This window comes from Heterocephalus glaber, unplaced genomic scaffold (assembly GCF_053883595.1).
Source record: "Heterocephalus glaber isolate CG9 unplaced genomic scaffold, H.glaber_assembly_v1.0 deba00001744, whole genome shotgun sequence".
In the NCBI taxonomy this organism is placed as follows: domain Eukaryota; kingdom Metazoa; phylum Chordata; class Mammalia; order Rodentia; family Bathyergidae; genus Heterocephalus; species Heterocephalus glaber.
In genome coordinates this window covers 4424923-4429859 of record NW_028258450.1, presented here as the reverse complement: position 1 = coordinate 4429859, position 4937 = coordinate 4424923, and the positions used below count along the sequence as shown (strand labels likewise).

Genomic DNA, 4937 nt, shown 5'->3' with positions numbered 1-4937 from the left:
ATGCTTGCTTATGCCACAGGACTTTTGAACTTGCTTTTCTCTTCACCTAGGATGCTTTTTCCCCTGGGTATGTGTGAAGCTTGCTACTTGGTGTCATAAAGGGTTTTAATCAAACAGATGAATTGATGACAACTGAGAGTCTGGAATATTAATGAATCTACTTGGATCAAGTCATGGGAAATATTTTGAGGGAAGCTCAAGACAATCAGTAAACTGTAAAGCAACATTTAATAGCCAAATATCCATGTCAGAACATTCAGGTAAGGACCATGTTATCCTTTGTGCACTGGCACATTCAATGCTTGGAGTCTTCTTTGTCCCAAGTCGTGGGGTAGTCAGAACTGGCATCCTGCCACTTTTCACTGTTTGTTGGTTAGTAGGAAAGACTGTGTCATGGCCTTGGAGAAAATCACAGAATCACAGTGAAGTGTGGGTGCAGTTTTCCTAGTCATCAAGAAAGAGAAAATAAAATTCACCTCAAAATCTTAGGATACATGTGGCTAATCTAGAAAATATTTTGTCAGTGGCCGATGGGGGTGTATGAGCCAGATACTAGTTACTATTTATGGACACAGAGAGATGGATTTTGCCACTTTCTCTAACCTCTTTAGCAGCTATGGCTTCATACTGACATCCTTGACTCAATAAAACCCCAATAACTACTCCTTAGTTACTTCAGCAACCAGCTCTCATTTCTACTTTCCCCCTTAAGATTCAAATGCAATTAGCAATGTTTTCTTGTTTGTTTGTTTTTTGCCTAGATACTAAGATCCATATAGGAAAAATGTCACAGTGCTTCAAGTACTCACTGTGGAGCTGGACTGTTCAGGCTGTAAGTCCTTACCTCTCACTACATTTTGATGTAGGTTGGGCATGGTGGTGCACACCTGTAATCCAAGCACTCAGGAGGCTGAGATAGGAGGATTGCCATGAGTTTGAGGCCAGCCTGGGCTACATAGTGAGTTTACGGCCAGCCTGAGCTACATAGCAAGACCCTATTTCAAATAATCAAACCACACCAAAACAAAACAAATACATTTTGACCTCAACAAAGCGAATCTATGCTCTGGGTCTCAGTTTCTCATCCTTAAACTGGAGATGAAAAAGAAGAAGGAGGAAAAGGAGGAATTAGGTGGAGGAGGAGGAGGAGGAGAAGGAGAAGAACAAGGAGAAGAAGAGGAAAAAGATTATTGTTACTGTTTCAAATGTTAGCATGAAGTAGTCAACAGATGCTACAGAAAGTGGAATAATGCCAATGTTCCAACCCCAGCAAATTTGTTTCTCTCTCTCTCTCTCTCTCTCTCTCTCTCTCTCTCTCTCTCTCTCTCTCTCTCTCTCTCTCTCTCTCCCCTCCCCACCTTTGGTAATGGGGGGATTGAACTCAGGACCTTGGACTGATGTGGCAGGCTCTCGGTGCCACTGAGCTAAATCTCCGGTCCTGCACCTGTATCTCTTGTACCTGTGAATGTGTTAGGTTCCAAGGTAAAAGGGATTTTACAGAGGTAATGAAGTTAAAGAGTCTAAAGTCAGGGAGTCCTGGACTATCTAGGTGGACCCAATGTCATCACAAAGTAGGATGTCATAAGAAGGAATTCAGAAACCACGTGGCAGTGGAAACAGAGATTAAAGTTATATTTGGATGTGGCCATGAGCCAGAGAAAGAATTCAGGCAAACTAGAAGCTGGATCCAGGAAATGGATTTGTCCTTAGAGACTGCGAAAGGAATGCAGCTTTATTGTCACCTTGATCTTAGGCCAGTGAGACTTCTGGTTTTACAGAACAGCAAGAGAATAAATAAGTATGTATTGTTTTAAGTCAGTTCCATACATGTTAATTTGTTACAGCACCTTCAGGAAACAAGTACTTATACAAAGTGCTCCAAATACCGGCATATAAAATGTGCTTAACAAACAGACATTACATTTTTCATGGCCACTGTCAGTCTTTCCGGGAGAGGTTCAGAGAAAAGATTCCAGACCCTTGGCTCCCTCTCAAGTGGCTGTGTGGCTCTGAGCATCACACCTCAGGCTCCCCATTTCCACAGAGTTAAACACATGCGTCGTGGTGGCTTTGACGAAAGATGGGCTGGATAAGACTTCTGGCTCATCTGTATGACCTAGAACATGTTCCAGAATGTGTTGGACTTTAATTTCCTTTTCTTTCTGTGGGTCTACTAAAATCTATCCCATAGGATTGTTTTAGGAATTAAATGATGCAATGTAGGGAGAATTCTTGATATATGGTTGATGCTCAATAAATGATAGTGGTTAACATTTATTGAACTCTTGCTGTATGCAAGTACATTTCTGAACACTTTGTATTTTTATTTACTTATTAACTATTCTTTAAAAAACTATTGTGTGCAACACGTAATAGATCGTTTTCTGAGGAACTGGTATATGTATATAACATACAGTATCTCCATCATTTTCGATCTTCTTACTCATGCTGTCTCACCTCCCTTGTCCCCACTCCAAGATCAGAAAAGTCTGCCTTTTTGCCTTTTTGTAATTCCTTTCATCTCTCATTTTACCTCTTTTTCCCTTTCCCTCTTTCTTTCTTTTCTTTCTTTCTGTCTTTCTTTCTTTCTTTCATTTTAGGTTTCTCATGTAAGAGAAATGATGCGATATCTGACTTTCTGTACCTAAACTTTTTAGTTAACATTATGGTCTCAAGTTATATCTGTTTTCCTGCAAATTACATGATTCTTATGGCTGAATAGCATTACACTGTGTACATCATCTGTTGTGCATCTATGCTGTTTCCAGAGCATTGTGATTGTGAATTGTGCTGCTATAAATATGGGTATGCATGTATCACTGTAGTAAGATGTCTTCAACTCTTTGGGGGAGTATATTCAGGAGAGGTATAGATGGGTGAAATTGAATTTCTGAGCACTTTAAATTTTATTACTTAATCATCACAAAACTTCATAAGGCAGGGACTATTGTTAATCTGACAGATAGAAAAACAAGGCATGAAAAGGTACCACCCAAATAGGTAGAACTCTAGCTACACCAGGAAGTATAAAGAGCCATTCAGTCATTATGCCAAACTTCCATATCACCATGGGGATGCCTTCCTACAGAGCAGGGTCTTGATAGGCTTAAATGCAATCAAGGACTTAAGCTTCTCAACTATAAAACACTGTGCCTATGATTGTTACCAACCATATTGCCTTTGGCACAAAACAGTTGCTCAGTTTTTCGTGAAATGAAGTGAAGAGGTGGCACCCACCTTAGGTTGGTTGAAGAAGCTAGGACATAAAGCAGTGACCACTCTGAGATTGACAACTCTATTTGTGCACAACAAAGTCTACTCCAAAGTTGATATTTCAACCAGAGGTTGAACAAATTGCCATGGGACTTCACCTTGTTCCTTTAACAGCCATTTATCACATGCTTATCAGTGGTCACACTGACATACTTCAAAAATTAAAGATTGTCATCACCCCCTCCATCCTCACCAATTCCAAGGTTTGTTTGGCTATTAAACAAGGATCATATTTTGCTTCATTTTCTAAAGATGTGTCAATGAGACCACAAGATTAAAAAAATATTAGCTGTACAAGGACATTTACAATAGAAATAAGAAAAAGTATGGTAAACAGCAAGAGGACCCAGGCATGATTTCTTCCCTGCAACAGTCAGAGATAAGACATGAGCATCAATACCTATCATCCAAAATGAAAAATGATAGCAACAACCACAGGCATTGCTGAGGCACTGACAGGGTACCCAGGAGGCAGATGAGCCCACAGGCTCTGCTCTCCAGTTCTCTTAAGCCAAAAATACTATAGTGGAATGGCGAGGAGATAACGGCACTAAAAACCTTCCATCACATAGCAACTGGGTGGTCTTGGTTAGTCATTTCCCCTCTCTGAATTCCAATTTTCAATGACCACCTCTGTAAAGTAGGTAACAAACCAACAATAAAAGCTTTTATGAGAAGTATAGGAGCTCATGGGGGTAAGGTCATTGGAATGTTGTGTGTCTTTAAAATACTAAGTTCTTTTGCTCCTTGTAGCAAGTGATTCAATGGCTGAAACAAAACTTCATATAAGTCCTCCCTTTCTACCTCCACAATGCCTCTTTTATGGCATTTAGGGGCTGCCTTTAGAGGAAAAAGTGGCAGGACCTCAGGAACATCCAAGTCTAAGCTTAGTCCCTCTTAAAGAGAATAAGCTTTCCATTAGAGAGATAGTACAGAGATTCATGGAATCAAAGCAATATTAGTCCACGACCAAGAATTTAATAGGCAAATAAATCATCAACTCTACTTCTCTTCTCTTCTCCAAATACTTAGGATGCAGGCAGGTTTACATGATTCATATAATCTGCCTTCACCTACTTCTTCAAATTTCTTAATGGAGAAAGGAACCTGTCCCCAAGTCCCCCTTCCCCACTGCCTCTTGCTTTTCTCTCTCATAGTCAATATGGTGCCTACCAGCCACATGTGACTCTTCAGCTCTTGAAATGTGGCAAATCCAAAGTGTCCTGTGCTGTAAGTGTAAGATACTTACTGATTTCTGAAGGCAAAACAGAAAATAATGTAAATGATCTCATTAATAATATTTTTATATTCATAATTTGTTGAGATAGTAATGATTTAGAGATCATGAATCCCATAAAAATACTATTAAACTAAATCAAACCTGATTCATCTTACTTTAAAAAAAGTATTGCAAAACTTACAATTCTATATGTGGCTGGACTTAAGATTTCTAGTGGGCCTCCTTTTCTTCCACTGGAGACCTCAGATCCCACTTCTCACACACTCCCAGGTTTCTGTACCTTTGAGAGAGTCCTTCTTGGCCCTAGCTCCCCCTCTTCATGAATGCTCTTTAAGATTCTGCTCTCAAAATCTCGATTATCCAGAGATTGTCCAAATGGCTTTGACCCCAGCTGGTCTTTAGGAAAAGAGAGTGGCTCTCCCAA

At 39.9% G+C, this 4937-nt stretch overlaps 1 long non-coding RNA gene across 1 annotated transcript; it reads right to left on the bottom strand.

Annotated features, from left to right (window-relative positions):
- Nucleotides 1-211: 211 nt before the first annotated feature.
- On the bottom strand, nucleotides 212-4937 carry LOC147821360 (uncharacterized). The gene is made up of 2 exons (XR_015447133.1): nucleotides 4695-4937; nucleotides 212-444 (listed from the first exon to the last, which is right to left on the bottom strand). It is a non-coding gene; the product is annotated as an uncharacterized LOC147821360 (long non-coding RNA).